General features: G+C 42.5%; 1 protein-coding gene across 1 annotated transcript in view; it reads right to left on the bottom strand.

The window, feature by feature from the left end:
• The window catches only part of LOC141415701 (uncharacterized), a 41661-nt gene extending 37052 nt beyond the window's left edge, over positions 1-4609 (bottom strand). The window contains exon 1 of the mRNA XM_074052669.1: positions 4309-4609. The gene's annotated coding sequence lies outside the window, so the exon portion shown is untranslated. The remainder of the gene's footprint in view (positions 1-4308) is intronic.
• Between the last annotated feature and the right edge of the window lie 13612 nt (positions 4610-18221).

The following is an 18221-nucleotide window of genomic DNA, read 5'->3' as shown; positions in this document are numbered from 1 at the left end:
ATGATAAAACAATAAAACAATAAAAATAAAATAAAATAAATACTCACGTTTCCTCTTACAGGTTGAAGCTAAAGATTAAATGATAAATATACCTATAAATACATAGATGATTAAATATATATTCATATAGAGAGAGACACAGAGGAGAGAATGATTGTATTATTGGTTCTGCCTATGGACAACATGGATGAGGGAGAGGGAAACAGAATTTTAGAGAGTGAAAAACATTGAAACACACTGCATCTGTGTATGAAAAGATAATATAACATAATGCATTGTAAGCTTTGAACAACAGGGGGACAGGGCAATAGAAAAAGAGTAAGTAATATAAGGGGTTAATCTGATTAAAGCATGATATAAACATGTCTGACATACCAAGGCAAAATCCTCTTAAGTCATAAACATACACTTTAAAAGTGATGGTCAAGAACACAGAACATGTCCTGTCTGGGACAGGGTACCAGTAGGAGGCAAGTCGGCATAAGGAAAGGTGAGCAGGAATTAGAGAAAAGGATAGATCAAAAAGAATTAACCTAGAGGAAAGGTGAGCAGGAATTAGAGAAAAGGATAGATCAAAAAGAATTAACCTAGAAGGCAGCACACACGTACAGGAAATTAATGTGAGTCAACTCCTTGTATAGCTATCCTTATCTCAACCAGGAACACTCGTTCCTTCTTATTATAGCCTATACTCTCTCTTCAACAAAATTAGAGATAAGGGCAAAATAGTTTCTGCCGGGTATTGAGGGGGTGGGGGGGAGAGGGAGAGGGTGGAGTGGGTGGTAAGGGAGGGGGTGGGGGCAGGGGGGAGAAATGACCCAAGCCTTGTATGCACATATGAATAATAAAACAATTAAAAAAATAAGGAAAGGTGAGTAAGGATAAATATGGCAGATGCATTTTATATTCATGTATGAACACAGAAAAATAAAACCTGTTGTAATTATTTGAAGAAGGGGGAGTGGAGAAGGAGGGAGAAGTAACTTAGGGGTGACTCTAATAAAGATATATTATAGTAAGGACATATATAAATGTCACAATGTGTTCTCCATGTACAACAATTATATAGAATACAAATACACATCACAGTGAAAAAATGCTTTCAGCACACTAGAAATAAAGGCAAGGATCTTCAATTTGCTAAACATCTATAAGACAATGACAGATAACATCATTGTTAGTGGGGAGAAACTCAAAGCTTTTTGGCCAAGCTCATAAACAAGACAAATAACTTGCTTCTCATCATTTTTTCTAGCATCACACAGGAAGTCAAAGTCAAACCATTAAGGCACAAAGAAAAAATGAAGATGCAGGTATTTGTGAAAAATAAAGTTGTCTTTCCTTGGCAGGAGTGTCTACTAAGAAAATTCAACAAAATCAAGAATAACTACATAGTGAAAGAATAGGTGATTCTAGCAAATTTGGATGGCATAATGTTGATATACCAATATCCTATCTAGTTTTTACGTAACAACAATGAACAAGCGGAATATGAAATTTAGAAGATAGTATCATGACTTTTAGACCCCCAAGTGAATATTCAGATTAAGGCTCTCAAATTTGTATATCTGTATGAAGAAACTATAAAACTATGCTAAATGAAATCATAGAATTAAATAAGTAAGAAGATAGTTCATGTTCACATGACTAGGAAGACTGGATAAACTTAAGATGACAGTGCTCTCCCAATCATCCTAGTGATTCAATGAAATCATAACAAAATTCCAGAAAATTAATTCGTACTCACTGAAAAACTTTTTAAAGTTCATAGGGATATGGGAAAGACCTGGAAGAGTCAAAACTATTTTGCAGAAGAAAAAAGTTGTGTAGGAGGCACAGGGATGACATTATCTCACTTCAAGATGACTATAAAGCAACAGTAATCAAGACAATGTGACCTTGGAGAAAGAACAGGCAACATATAAATGGAACAGAATAGAGAGACCAGAAGTTGCAGCCACAGGAATATAGCCAAATTCAGTAAATAGGACCCCAAATTCAGGACATGCGTTATCAAGCATCCAAACATGGGTCGAATGAGTTTGAGAAGCAAAGAAAAAAAGGGGAGTGGATAAGAAAAAAGCATTTGTAGAAATAATGAGTGAAGTTTTACCAAATTTCATGTCAACACTGACTTATACATTGAATGACTGCTACAAACAGAACAAGAGTGAACGTATCCATTCTTAGATATATCACAAATTCAACATGAGGAAACATGAAGAGAATCTAAGAAGCAGCAGAGGCACACTTCTCTTCTTATACAACAGAACAGCAAGATCAACAGCTGACCTTCAATCAGATCAATGGAAACAGGACAGTAAAGTGGCATAAATGAAGTGACAAAAAAAGGAATAAACAAAAATATTGTCAGTCAATATTTCCATGTTGAATAAATCCTTTAAAACAGAAGGAAAAATATATTTCCAGAGAAGCAAAGGCTGAAAAATTTGCTGCTAAAAGAGGAATTTCAAATGGCAAGAAATACTTCATTCTCAGATTTTAATATATAGGATTTATTTGTCAAAGGTTGTGTGTGTTTGTGTGTATGTTTGTGTAACGTTTCAAAGTTTCTTCTGCACTTTTTCATTGATTTGGGAAACAAAGCGCTAGAAATTTTCAAAAGTATCCTGTGAAGGTTTGTTTTAATTTTTAAACTTAGTTATATGAATTAACAATGTGGTGTGAAATTTCTGTTTAAGACACTAGAGCTGAAGATAATATTTTTTTCAAATTTTGTGGGCTGGTGGAGTGTCAAGTTTTACTCAAATTTCACAAAGCTAAATAAATGTAAAAGAAATTAACTTTTCATGTTTGAGTTGATGCTAGGAATGAACTTCACATTATCTTTGGAAAATTGGAGATAGACAGAGATCATGAAAATACAAAACCATGTGAAAGAACAAATTTCCAGAGACAAGTCCAAAACATGAAAACTATGAAGGAGATGGACTTCAAGCAGAAATCTGCAAGGATATATATAATGTCTGGACTCGAGGGGGATAGAACAGAAAATGGACTAATGTCATCTCTGACAAGTTAGCAGGTGCACTAGGAGGTAGGTCAAATGTGCTGGACTGGAGGCTGGGAAATGGACTGTGGTGCAGCGTCTTCCTCACATCACCCACCCTCCTCCCAGGAAACCCTTTATGATGGGGAAGCCAACTTTCTTCCTAGTCCGCACACACCTGTTTGTGATGAAGAAGCCACAGCTTTGTGATGCAAGCCTGGAACCTACTGCCTACTCCCAAGGGGAGCTCCCTGAGCTCAGTTGCCTGAGAGCAACAGCGCGATTCAGATGATGGAGAATTCTCTCTTTCCTCTGAATAGCATTAGTGCCACATGGCTGAATCCCAGCACCACCACCTGGGCAATGGATATGATCCTTGCCTTTGTGTGTGGACTGGGAATCTTTTTATTATTAATCCCTTACCTTCAGAGAAAGCCACCCTCACCACCAGCTGGGAAAAAGAAAAACCAGAGGAAGGTAAGAAACTCTCAGATCATAACCCATGAACAGTGGTCCTCTCTCTTTTTTATACTGTGTTCACATTCCCAAATCAACTAGAGACATGTCAGAGGGGAAATCTAGGAACAGAGCATCCTTCTCCTAAGCACTGGCAGATCAGGGCAGAGGTGAAAATGGACAATGGGTTGTCCACCTTAGCTCTGAAACTATCTGTGTGATATGATGCAGTGTAGTCAATCACTATTCTGTTACTCAATGGTCACAAACGGGACTCCTAAAAGTTGGCAGCATCTGGGGAAGAATAGGCCCTTAGCACTGGTTCATTAGTCCCCTTCTCATAGCAGGGACCTGAAGGCTATACCTTTCCTCTGTGTTGGGCTGATCTGAAGAGCTGTGCTGTGGCCCTGAGAATCATCCACCAGAGAGTGGAGTGGCCTCTAGCCACAGGGATCAGACCCCAATAGGAGGCTGAGGGTCACCTGCAAGGCTGAATCTGTGGTGTTGAGGAAAGGGACAGTGACTGAGGAAATCTGTGCTGCATCTCATGGAGAAATCCCACTTGTGTTTTCCAAGGAAGAGAGAAAATATTTTACCTACATAAAAAAAGGGTAAAATGAAAGGAAAGACACAGTACTCCCTTAGGTAAATGTAGAATGTCATATTATCCAGGTCAAAGAATGCCTGAAGTTGTTTAGGGAGAGAAGGAGAATAGGACCCCAGTCTCTTTCTCTCTTGTCTTTCAGCAACATATAAAGTGGGGCCCAAACAAAAAGAGGAAGAAAACTGGCAACCTGAAAGGTAGGTTCTGTTCTTCCTTCCCAGAGGTGACTTGATCTTACCTGATCCTTAGCAACCTAGGAGACCTAGGATGTCAGTTGCAGAGCCCTGAGGAGACATCTGAGAAGGAAATCAGAATCATGATACTTTCCAGGTTCTGTTAGTGGCAAAGTTGTGATGGGCCAGGTTGTGTCCTAGTGGTGGGTGGGATTGGAGGTTGTGGAGCAGTATTGCCTTGATTTTCGGGTGAGATCTCCAGGTCCTCCTGGTAACACTGTCTCTTATATCCTTAAGACCCGTTCTTCTTTCAGATGACCCATCTTTTCTTCCTCACAAGGAGCTTATGAAGGTAGAGGTGGAGGTGGGAACACCTTGTAAATGATAAAATGTGGTCAGTTCATGTGCCTCTATAACGTGGTCACTGTCATTACTTGCTAGCACTGTCATTATTCTGTGGCCTTGGGCACTAATGTTTGAGATTCAGAGTCTAGTCTCATGATCTCAAAGGGACATTCCACTCATCCTCCTGGAATAGCCTATCTTTTTTTTTTTTTTTTTGCCATAACCCAATGTCCATTTTCAGTAACTAGAGATGACGTGAAGAATCTAGAGGAGATTAAGAAGTTGATTTCAACTTTGCAAAGGTAAGCAATTTCCCACTTCTTTGTGCCCTAATCCCTACTGGAAACTATAGTGTGAATGCAGGGCCCAGGGCTGACCTTAGGGCAGATTCAACGTTTCAGTGAGATGAGACTTTAGCTCTGCGGTGTTAGAGAGAAGGACCCTCTGGTGTGAATGTGCTGGGCCGTGGAGGGACTTGGGCTGCTGGGGCTCACTCTGCCCAACTGACTATAGCTTGTGCCTCCTGTCCCTTGTAGCACCCTAGGGAAACTCTGTAACAAAGAAGACTTTCGTCATCCATTCCCTGGACATGCCACAACTGAGGTGTTAAAACCAGGGCCTGTTATCATCCACAGGCCACCTAGGCAGAGTGTATCTCCAAACACCTTATCACCATTGTCTTCTCTGGATCCTCTGACTCAGGACCCCCGGCCTCTGGCCTCACCCCTATCAATAGAAAATCAAGAATACCAGTCTGACTTGAAAAGAATTCCAAAGAGGACTGTCCCCTGGAGGTCCCTTCTAGGTACTTCCTGTCTGACATCTATAGTCAGGACAATCTCAGGCCTTTACTGCTGCAACTATCGAATTTCATTCCTTTCCTGCTGGTGGGCAACTGCCAAAGCCTTATTTTTCCATGGCAGGGCACATGAAAAATCCCACCAAGAATGTCAGTCCCCCCAACCAGCTGAAACCTCCTCCTTGGCAGACACCGCACCCTGGCACACAGAAGACTGGGGGCTCTCCTTCTTGAAACCCAATATCCAAAAGGTTTTGGAGACAATGATCACCAAAAGAGTAGAATTAAGATTATGGGAGGAAAAAGGAAAAAAAAGGCTCATTTTTTTTTTGTCATTTTTCTTTTATTATTCATATGTGCATACAAGGCTTGGTTCATTTCTCCCCCCTGCCCCCACCCCCTCCCTTACCACCCACTCCACCCCCTCCCGCTCCCCACCCTCAATAACCAGCAGAAACTATTTTGCCCTTATCTCTAATTTTGTTGTAGAGAGAGAATAAGCAATAATAGGAAGGAACAAGGGGTTTTGCTGGTTGAGATAAGGATAGCTATACAGGGCATTGACTCACATTGATTTCCTGTGCGTGGGTGTTACCTTCTAGGTTAATTCTTTTTGATCTAACCTTTTCTCTGGTTCCTGGTCCCCTTTTCCTATTGGTCTCAGTTGCTTTAAGGTATCTGCTTTAGTTTCTCTGCATTAAGGGCAACAAATGCTAGCTAGTTTTTTAGGTGTCTTACCTATCCTCATCCCTCCCTTGTGTGCTCTCGCTTTTATCATGTGCTCATAGTCCAATCCCCTTGTTGTGTTTGCCCTTGATCTAATGTCCACATATGAGGGAGAACATACGATTTTTGGTCTTTTGAGCCAGGCTAACCTCACTCAGAATGATGTTCTCCAATTCCATCCATTTACCAGCGAATGATAACATTTCGTTCTTCTTCATGGCTGCATAAAATTCCATTGTGTATAGATACCACATTTTCTTAATCCATTCGTCAGTGGTGGGGCATCTTGGCTGTTTCTATAACTTGGCTATTGTGAATAGTGCCGCAATAAATATGGATGTGCAGGTGCCTCTGAAGTAACAGTCTTTTGGGTATATCCCCAAGAGTGGTATTGCTAGGTCAAATGGTAGATCGATGTCCAGGTTTTTAAGTAGCCTCCAAATTTTTTTCCAGAGTGGTTGTACTAGTCTACATTCCCACCAACAGTGTAAGAGGGTTCCTTTTTCCCCGCATCCTCGCCAACACCTGTTGTTGGTGGTGTTGCTGATGATGGCTATTCTAACAGGAGTGAGGTGGAATCTTAGTGTGGTTTTAATTTGCATTTCCTTTATTGCTAGAGATGGTGAGAATTTTTTCATGTGTTTTCTGGCCATTTGAATTTCTTCTTTTGAGAAAGTTCTGTTTAGTTCACGTGCCCATTTCTTTATTGGTTCATTAGTTTTGGGAGAATTTAGTTTTTTAAGTTCCCTGTATATTCTGGTTATCAGTCCTTTGTCTGATGTATAATTGGCAAATATTTTCTCCCACTCTGTGGGTGTTCTCTTCAGTTTAGAGACCATTTCTTTTGATGAACAGAAGCTTTTTAGTTTTATGAGGTCCCATTTATCTATGCTATCTCTTAGTTGCTGTGCTGCTGGGGTTTCATTGAGAAAGTTCTTACCTATACCTACTAACTCCAGAGTATTTCCTACTCTTTCTTGTATCAACTTAAGAGTTTGGAGTCTGATATTAAGATCCTTGATCCATTTTGAGTTAATCTTGGTATAGGGTGATATACATGGATCTAGTTTCAGTTTTTTGCAGACTGCTAACCAGTTTTCCCAGCAGTTTTTGTTGAAGAGGCTGCTATTTCTCCATCGTATATTTTTAGCTCCTTTGTCAAAGATAAGTTGCTCATAGTTGTGTGGCTTCATATCTGGATCCTCTATTCTGTTCCACTGGTCTTCATGTCTGTTTTTGTGCCAGTACCATGCTGTTTTTATTGTTATTGCTTTGTAATATAGTTTGAAGTCAGGTATTGTGATACCTCCTGCATTGTTCTTTTGACTGAGTATAGCCTTGGCTATTCATGGCCTCTTGTGTTTCCATATAAATTTCACAGTAGATTTTTCAATCTGTTTAATGAATGTCATTGGAATTTTGATGGGAATTGCATTAAACATGTAGATTACTTTGGGGAGTACGGACATTTTTACCATGTTGATTCTACCAATCCATGAGCATGGGAGATCTCTCCACTTTCTATAGTCTTCCTCAATCTCTTTCTTCAGAAGTGTATAGTTTTCCTTGTAGAGGTCGTTCACATCTTTTGTTAGGTTTACACCTAGGTATTTGATTTTGTTTGAGGCTATTGTAAATGGAATTGTTTTCATACATTCTTTTTCCGTTTGCTCATTGTTAGTGTATAGAAATGCTAATGATTTTTCTATGTTGATTTTATATCCTGCTACCTTGCTATAGCTATTGATGATGTCTAGAAGCTTCTGAGTAGAGTTTTTTGGGTCTTTAAGGTATAGGATCATGTCGTCTGCAAATAGGGATATTTTGACAGTTTCTTTACCTATTTGTATTCCTTTTATTCCTTCTTCTTGCCTAATTGCTCTGGCTAGGAATTCCAGTACTATGTTGAATAGGAGTGGAGATAGTGGGCATCCTTGTCTGGTTCCTGATTTTAGAGGGAATGGTTTTAATTTTTCTCCGTTAAGTATAATGCTGGCTGTAGGTTTGTCATATATAGCTTTTATAATGTTGAGGAACTTTCCTTCTATTCCTAGTTTTCTTAGAGCTTTTATCATGAAATGATGTTGGATCTTATCAAAGGCTTTTTCTGCATCTATTGAGATGATCAAATGGTTTTTGTCTTTGCTTCTGTTAATGTGGTTTATTACGTTTATTGATTTTCGTATGTTGAACCACCCCTGCATCCCTGGGATGAAGCCTACCTGGTTGTGGTGAATAATCTTTTTGATGTGTTGCTGAATTCGATTTGCCATTATTTTGTTGAGGATTTTTGCATCAATGTTCATTAAGGAGATTGGCCTATAGTTCTCCTTTTTGGAGGTGTCTTTGCCTGGTTTTGGGGTAAGTGTAATACTGGCTTCATAAAATGTGTTTGGCAGTTTTCCTTCCCTTTCTATTTCATGGAACAGTTTAAGGAGGGTTGGTATCAGTTCTTCTTTAAAGATCTGATAGAATTCAGCAGAGAATCCATCAGGTCCTGGACTTTTCTTTTTGGGGAGACTCTTGATTGCTGCTTCAACTTCATTTTGTGTTATAGGTCTATTCAGGTGATTAATTTCCTCTTGGTTCAGTTTTGGATGATCATATGTATCTAGAAATCTGTCCATTTCTTTTAGATTTTCAAATTTATTTGAATATAGGTTCTCAAAGTAGTCTCTGATGATTTCCTGGACTTCCATGGTGTTTGTTGTTATCTCCCCTTTTGCATTCCTGATTCTACTAATTTGGGTTTTTTTCTCTCCTCATTTTAGTCAGGTTTGCCAGGGGTCTATCGATCTTGTTTATTTTTTCAAAGAACCAACTTTTTGTTTCATTAATTCTTTGTATGGTTTTTTTGGTTTCTATTTCGTTGATTTCAGCTCTTATTTTTATTATTTCTCTCCTTCTATTTGTTTTGGGATTTGCTTGTTCTTGTTTTTCTAGGAGTTTGAGATGTATCATTAGGTCATTGATTTGGGATCTTTCAATCTTTTCAATATATGCACTCATGGCTATAAACTTTCCTCTCAAGACTGCCTTAGCTGTGTCCCATAGGTTCCGGTAGGTTGTGTTTTCATTTTCATTGACTTCTAAGAACTTTTTAATTTCCTCTTTTATTGCATCGATGATCCATTCTTCATTAAGTAATGAGTTATTTAGTTTCCAGCTGTTTGCATGTTTTTTGTCTTTACTTTTGTTGTTGAATTCTACTTTTACTGCATTGTGGTCAGATAGTATGCATGGTATTATTTCTATTTTCTTATATTTGCTGAGGCTTGCTTTGTGCCCTAGGATATGATCTATTTTGGAGAAGGTTCCATGGGCTGCTGAGAAGAATGTATATTGTGTAGAGGTTGGATGAAATGTTCTGTAGACATCTACTAGGTCCACTTGATCTATTGCATATTTTAGATCTTGGATTTCTTTATTGAGTTTTTGTTTGGATGACCTATCTATTGATGATAATGGAGTGTTAAAGTCTCCCACAACCACTGTGTTGGCGTTTATATATGCTTTTAGGTCTTTCAGGGTATGTTTGATGAAATTGGGTGCGTTGACGTTGGGTGCGTACAGATTGATGATTATTATTTCCTTTTGGTCTATTTCCCCTTTTATTAGTATGGAATGTCCTTCTTTATCTCGTTTGATCAATGTAGGTTTGAAGTCTACTTTGTCAGAGATAAGTATTGCTACTCCTGCTTGTTTTCGGGGGCCATTGGCTTGGTAAATCTTCTTCCAGCCTTTCATCCTAAGCATATGCTTATTTCTGTCGGTGAGATGAGTCTCCTGTAAGCAACAAATTGTTGGATCTTCTTTTTTAATCCATTTTGTCAAACGGTGTCTTTTGATGGGTGAATTAAGTCCATTAACATTAAGTGTTAGTACTGATAGGTATGTGGTGATTCCTGCCATTTAGTTATCTTAGTTGTTTGAAGGTTTGATTGTGTGTACCTAACTTGATGTTACTCTCTACTGTCTTGCTTTTTCTTATCCTGTGGTTTGGTGCTGCCTGCCTTTTCATGGTTAAGTTGGGTGTCACTTTCTGTGTGCAGGATCCCTTGCAGAATCTTTTGTAATGGTGGCTTTGTGGTCACATATTGTTTTAGTTTCTGCTTATCATGGAAGACTTTTATTGCTCCATCTATTTTGAATGATAGCTTTGCTGGGTAGAGTATCCTGGGGTTGAAGTTATTTTCATTCAGTGCCCGGAAGATCTCACCCCACGCTCTTCTTGCTTTTAATGTTTCTGTTGAGAAGTCTGCTGTGATTTTGATGGGTTTACCTTTGTATGTTACTTGTTTTTTCTCTCTTGCAGCCTTCAATATTCTTTCCTTAGTTTCTGAACTTGTTGTTTTAATGATGATATGTCGTGGAGTAGTTCTATTTTGATCTGGTCTGTTTGGTGTCCTGGAGGCCTCTTGCATTTGTATGGGAATATCTTTCTCTAGATTTGGGAAATTTTCCGTTATTATTTTGTTGAATATATTACACATTCCCTTCGCTTGCACCTCTTCTCCTTCCTCGATGCCCATGATTCTCAAGTTTGGTCTTTTGATGGAGTCAGTGAGTTCTTGCATTTTCTTTTCACAGGTCTTGAGTTGTTTAATTAATAGTTCTTCAGTTTTTCCTTTAATTACCATTTCATCTTCAAGTTCTGAGATTCTGTCTTCTGTTTGTTCTATTCTGCTGGATTGGCCTTCCGTTTTGTTTTGCAGTTCTGTTTCGTTCTTTTTTCTGAGGTTTTCCACATCCTGGCAGTTTTCTTCTTTAACGTTGCCTGTTTTTGTCCTGAGTTCATTTATCCGTTTATTCATTGTGTTCTCTCTTTCACTTTGGTGTTTATACAGTGCTTCTATGGTTTCCTTTATTTCTTCTTTTGCTTTTTCAAATTCTCTATTTTTATTGTCTTGGAATTTCTTGAGTGTCTCCTGTACATTTTGGTTGACCCTATCCAGTATCATCTCTATAAAATTCTCATTGAGTACTTGTAGTATGTCTTCTTTTAAATTATTCTTGTGGGCTTCATTGGGTCCTTTGGCATAGTTTATCTTCATTTTGTTGGAGTCTGGATCTGAGTTTCTGTTCTCTTCATTCCCCTCTGGTTCCTGTACTAATTTTTTGCTGTGGGGAAACTGGTTTCCTTGTTTTTTTCTGTCTTCCTGTCATTGTCCTTGGTGTTGTTACTGTCCCTGTACTGTGTGTAATTAAGTATTTTCTAGCTTGTAATAATAACAATGGTAATATTGAGAATGGAAGAGTGAGCTGAGATGGAAAGCAAGAAGTTAAAGAAAAGGGGAAAACAAATATACAGACAAGAGGGAGAAAGCAGAACAAGGTATCAGACAAGAGAGTTTCAAAGGTATAAACAGGGAGTGTTAGTGTACTAATCAACAGTAAGCTGGTCCGCGTCTTCCCAAGCCGTATGGGCGCTGGCCACTGGCGGCCCCGGGGGCCTCCTTGGTTCTCCGTTTAACGTGAAGTGGAGATTCTCTGCGCCGGCTGGAGATGTGGAGGAGTCAAAGTTATGCCTTTTCTCGGTGATTATGCCTGCAAAGTGTGTCTCCAGCGTCTCTCCAAGATTTCACTATAGGAGGGTCGCTTTCTGCTTCCTACCTCTAGCTGCCATCTTGGAATCTTAAAAAGGCTCATTTTTTAAATCAATGACTCCCAACTACTCCTTGGATTCTCTAGGCAAGATACCGAAGTTACTGGTCAACAAGGAAGACACCAGGCCAGACCCTTTCTGGATCACAAAATGGAAACCACAGAAGTTTCCCAGTTATCAGGAGGTCTCTTATACCAAGGACTTGGGGGACCTTGTGCAAGAGAAATGCAGAGAATGTTTCTGGGGTCTGCCCTCTCTGCACAGTGAGTCCCTGGTGGCTACTGCCTGGGTCCACAGGAGGTCTTCTGCCCTTCCTGAAGCTATTTCATTCAACAAAAATTTTAACTGCTTCCCAGTGCTAATTCAGGCTGATAGACCTCCACAGCTTTTCCAGGCTGAGCAACTACCCCAGAAAGTGGTCCAACCCAAACTCTGGACACAAACCATGTCACTAGGAATAGATCAGGTCCATACCCAGGCCACACTCCCATGTTCTTTCCCAAATCAACCACCTTCTACTCCATCCCAGATTAGCTCCTGTCCTGTAATTTGCTCTACATCCCAGCACAAAGCACAGTCATTCATCCCAAAAAAACACCAGAATCTGGAATGGCCTGGTCGGAAGAAACTAAAATGGAAAAGGGTTTTAGCCTCTAAGCTACAAAAATCTCAGAAACCCATTAGTCAATCCAATCTCAAACTTCCCCTCAGAAGTCAGGTCAACCAGATCACTAAGCCACCCTCTGTCCTTCCTGGGGATTCTCAGAGCCCCAAGCTCCAGAAGAACAAGGAGGAACAACATATTCAAGACAGACTCATTAGAAATGAGCAGCAACACTGCCCTCCTATTAGATTCCCAGCATCCCAGGAGCTGATGCAGCCTAAGGACAAATTCTCAGGGAAATGTCAGTACCAGATAAAAGAAACGTATGGATCTTCCCAGCCCACACACCCATCTATCCTCACTTGTGAAGGGAGCAAGGGTGTACAGAAGGTTACATCCACATGCTCTGGAAGAACCTCTAAGAAAGGTCTAGCAATGATCCAATGAGATGACCCACGCGAGGATATAAAGAAAGACCTGAGGAGGGACCCAGAAGGTCTATACTTGAGTTCAGAAATTCCATCACTTGTATGTCCGAAGGAAAATTCAGAAAACTATTTGGTGAGGTCCAGTAAGTGTTTCTCTGGAACTCATTTATCAACAAACCCAGACAGGGAACATCTGGCAAAAACACTGCAAGTCCACCTGAGCAGAAAGGTGGAGCTAATGAAAGAAGGCATGATCCCTCTGTGTGTGCATCGATCCTGGCTTGCTGCCACCCATGCCTCTCCCAAGTCCAACATCCAAGCAAAACCCATAAAAAAAGTACCGCTTAAGGGTCGTCCATTCAGGGTGAACACCTCCCAGGAGCTTTCCTTTCTTGATCCCAAAAGTCACCTGATGTTAGAAACACATATCGTAAGATACCAGGTGAGGCACAGATGGGAGCCACACATGAAGGCCCTTGAACAAATGAATGTGAACTTGAGTGAGGCTCCAGCCTCACCCCTTCCACAGCCTGCCATTTCCTCTTCAGCTGACTATATTACAAAGGTTACCAATTTCCCAGAAGAAGTTCCTCAGATATGTTCAGGAGAAAAGGTGGTAAGAGAAATGTCAGTAGCTACTCTGCAGAGTACTTTTACTGCCCACTCAGCAGCAGATTTGCAGTGGGCACAGAAAGAGACAACATTTAGTGATAGACATGTGCCCACAGAAGCCCATCCTTCTGGGCAGGAGGACAGCATACCCTTTCAGTCTAGCACCTGCAACCTCCTGATCAGAACTCAGAACACTGTTCTGGGGGCTGGGAGAGGCAATCTTGAGCCAAGTCTAAGCCCAGCAGTGTTCAAGCATGAACAACAGGATGAAAATGCAGGTGTGGCCTTAGGAGACCCTAATCTGAGCAAGATATTGCTGGAGATCAATGTAGGGTCCCAACCATCAATGGCCAAAGAGACCAGGGAGACAGTGGGGGAAGGGAAGGAGATATCCCCTGCAGGTGATGTGTCCATGGCAGCCAGCATGCTGGTAAGCTCCCAAATCATCAATGTCAATCTGAACAGTTCAGAGTCTCCAGGAACCAGTAAAAGCCACTCCCCTTCTAGAATTTCTATTTCACAGGACTCAGAAGATGCAGGCCTGAAAGCACAAGTATTTAGTGAGGTTGAGTTCATAGTGGGGATTGAGTCAGAGTAGCAGATTCGTGCTCCAACTTCTGGCATCCATCAAGACTGCCACACAAATATGCTCTCTACAACACATAGCCCACCTTCTCAGGCCTCTCTGAACAGCAGCCAGAGGATGGCCAGCAGCCATGCGACCACTTCCCAGGGTCAATGTAATCTCTTCATGGAGGGGGGTTACATGAAGGTCCAGCAGGAACCCAGGGTTACCAGAGTTAAGATCTCAGACAGAAATCACAGCAAGATGTTTGATCACCCTGATGAGAGAGATAACTGTGGGAGGCCCAGACAAGGACAACAGGAAGAAAGGCTTGCAGGGATGAGGCTGACTCAAGCCTGCAGGGTGAGCCCATCTGCTAAGATAAGGAAAATAGGAACAACTGAAAGCAAGACTTCCTCCTGCCCACCAGTGAAGAGACAGGTTTCTCCAGAAAGCCCTTTCAGGAAAAGAATGCAGAACTTTCAGCAGTATCTTAATCCCACTGCAAAAAGCAAAGGGCAGGAAGACTCCCTCCCAAAAGTTGAGACTCCATCAGCCACTATCCAGAGTCAAGGGTCAGTCACAAGCAGACACATGAAGGTCACCAAAGCAGCTAAAGCCCATGGGCTCATGAAATTTGTTGCACAGATCGTAGAAGACAAGCTGGGGCTGCAGCATAGAAGTGTCGCATCAGAGATGCGCTGGCATAAAGAGGAAGCCCAAGCCCTGCTGGGCAGACATTACTGCCCCAGGGGATCCTCCGACCAAAAGCCAAATTGAGTGATGAGAAATACTTGTGGTTGTCAACAGGACAGTCACAAAGGCCACAGTCACCCAACCAAGAACAGGTGGACCAGAGATGGATGCAAATCAGGCCATGCCGCCCAGGGATCCTGTGTCCCCAGCCAGTCCAGGCCAACATAGGCCAGGTTGAGCAGGTGCCTCAGGCCATCGTCACCATTATCTAATACGGTGTCTTCAAAACGGTGTTCTGCCTGGTGAACAGATCATGTATCTCACAACTTTCCTGATGAGTAAAGGTTTTCTTCTTGTTTCATATGAATAGGTCTTCCATGTGCTCATGGCATCTAATCAAGAAATGTATTGCTTCACAATAAATTATGATTAATCACAACAGAGGGATGAGCTTCTGTCTGTGCCGTGCTGGGTGTAGGGAATTGTCAGCATCTGGTCCCCCTCAGAGCAGCTTCTAGGAGGAATCAGGCACACAGGGAGGGGACAGTGGCATTGAGGACTCACCCTCACCCCAAATTTCCTCAATGTATCTTAAGTGTGCTTCATCCAGGCACTATGGAAACACTGTAGGCACTATAGAAAGTCTTCAGGATACTTCAGGATGAGCCAACTTAGGGAAACTCCACTCCAGAATCTGGCTCAATCTATTTGTCCCAACAGTTTAGCTTACCTCTGCCTTGAAATTGTGCATCTGTAGACCACATATCTTCACATGTCACAAAGAGGCTGCAGAAATGTTGAGGGTATAGAGTGGTGGCCCTGAGTTCAGAGGTGGAGGAATCTTGCCCCTGGGTTTCCTGGTGAAGAACAGAGAAAGCCTGTACCAGGAGCCTCTGCTGTCCCTGTTGGAAGCTGGGTTGGGAATGGACCCTGACTGCTTCATGTAGCTCAGCCTGGGTGTCATGGTAGTGACATTGACACCAATTCTGTCTTCCTCTCTCTGTAGAGCAGTGGGCAGGATGGAACATGCACACTAGCATTGGAGTGGAAGCCATGGGACAGCATGCAGAGGGGAATATTACCCTGTACCACTGTCACCTGCCTTCCCCTCTGAGCAGACCTGTGTGTAATAGTACCCATCACATAGTGGGGACAAGATAGGTCTAGAGAGAAATGTAGGAGAAGAATTATAAAGGTTTTAGTCAATGGAGGGAGAGTGGCATGGAGGTTCCATAAGGGTTGCCATGGACAGAAAGCCACTGTCCTCCAGGCCTAGAGTGATGAGACTACAGGGACTGAGCCACTCACTCAGGCCATTCCCCTGGGCCCCCTGCTCTGACTTTCAGGCCACAGGCCTCAAGAATCCCCCTTAGCTCCAACACAGACTAGAGAGAAAGATGAGCCTTGAAGCAGGGAAGATCAATTTCTTCACAGTATATTTAATAAACCTTCACATCACAGCCTCTTGAATTCCAGAAAGGAGGAATTGAGAACTGGTGGAAAAGCCAGGTCCAGTGAACTCTGGCTGTGACTTGCAGCCTGGTGACCTTTACACTTACACATGGGTCCCACACTATTCCAAAGGGAGATGTGAGCACCAAAGAGGACTAATGGGCTGGCCTGGGTCCTTGCAATAAGTCTGTCCTGGCACCTAGTCTTTGTTTATCCCAGAGATGAGCAGGGGAAGATTGATCAGATTGGTCTACACAGGGGAAGTGACTTGTCCAAAAAGCCTAAGCTTCCAGCATTGGAGGCAAGGCAGGAGTGGCCCTGCTGGGCCTGACTCCACTTCTGTTCCAGTATGCTCATCATAAGACATGGGAACCAGAAGGGACCCAGGCAGGGAGAGGAGCAGCCAATCCTCCAGAACCTCCTGTGCTGTGTCCTATATGGGGTACCATTCCAAGAACATCACTCATTCCTTTGTAGATATGTCTGTGGCAGTAGGGGACACTGACGCAGATGACATAGCCATTCCTCTTGCACGCATGCCTGTCAGGAGTCTGCATGTGGAGCTGGACAGGTGCTCAGTGTGTGGATATGGGCCCTGCAGGGTCTCCTGGCAGAGGACCTGTCTTTGCCTAAAAATGACAGTGACCTAAAGAGTATGCCTAGCAGCAAGAGCAGAACCAGAGCCCTGAGGCTGTCACTGCTGAGTGGGTTCTGAGAAGCAGGTTCTTTGTGGGTAGGAGCTGGACGTGGACCCCAGAGGTCCTGAGGGTACAGGTTCCACAGATAGCAAAACTGGTGGACTAGCCAGAAGCAGGAGGGAGAAACTTTCTATGCTTTCTGCTGCCATCCCTGACCTCTATGAGAGTAAGGCTATAGACCAGAAGAGACCACAAAGACCTCCAGTGAGACCCTCACTACCAGACCTCCATGGATCTTTACAGTCTTGTGTAGACCTCTCTACTTTGAGACCCCCCCAAAGTTCCTCCCAGATATCAACCAGACAGCTTCAAAGACTCCAGTAGAGAGACACACACACAGACTTCCATAGAGATGCACAGAAAGACCTGTACAGAGAAACACTCTGAGCTGCCCCTCCACAGGGACCCACACAAAGAACCAGACTTAGGCTCCTCTACAGAGGCCCACTAAGACCTCCACAGACACCTTCATAGGTACCCCAGAGACCCATACAGACCACACTGAGATATCTTCAAAAACACACATGCAGAAATACCCCCATAGAAACACGCACACAGATGTCTTCAGAGACTCCCACTGAAAAACACCCTCACTGAGACCCCAACAGACACCACCACAGAGATTTCTGACAGAAAACACAAACCTCTTTCAAGGATCTCCATAAGAACATGACACAGACTTCAAAGTTCTCACACACATCTCAGAGACCCACCACAGATCTCCCACAGAGACTCTCAGGGAGACTTGCGCTAAATGAGGCCTCAAGACCTGTTCCACCTAGTGCAGAAATGCCCCTCATGACCTCTCACTACCACAGGCAGAGCCCACGGCCCTCACACAAGCGCCCTTACAGAGACATCACTCAGCCTCCCAGACCTTACAAAATCTCAGACTCCCTAGAGACCTCCTATAGTAACTCCACAGAAAGACTTACTATTGAGACAGTGAAGAGCTGTCTCACTGGTATACACAGACCTTGAATGGATTTCCCAGATACTTCACACGTCATCCCACTGAAACTTTCCACAGTGAGACCTCCACACAGAACATGAACAGACTTCACAAAAAGATTTTCACAGAGCCAGCATGGACTGACCTCCCACAGAAACCAAACACACCATCATTAGGGGTGACACAGTGACTGACCTTACTGGGTAACCTTACACAGAAAACTCCTACAGGACTTCACGTGGCCCTACAGAAACCTCCCACAATGATTATATAGACTTTCCACAGAGTTCACACACAACCTACTCCAAGACGACAGAGACTTGTCCTTGTCCCATAGAGTTCTGACAGGAGATCTGACCCAGAGACATCCCATGGCACCTCTCAGACTTAGATAAACCTCATAATCTCCACAGAGACTATAGAGACAGTTCACAGAGACATCTCACTACATCAGAGACCTCACCTTCTTTCAGAGATCTCACACACAGAAGTTGCA

This window comes from Castor canadensis, chromosome 13 (genome assembly GCF_047511655.1).
Source record: "Castor canadensis chromosome 13, mCasCan1.hap1v2, whole genome shotgun sequence".
Classification (NCBI taxonomy): domain Eukaryota; kingdom Metazoa; phylum Chordata; class Mammalia; order Rodentia; family Castoridae; genus Castor; species Castor canadensis.
The sequence above is the reverse complement of the archived record's forward strand: the minus strand, read 5'-3'. Positions and strand labels throughout refer to the sequence as shown.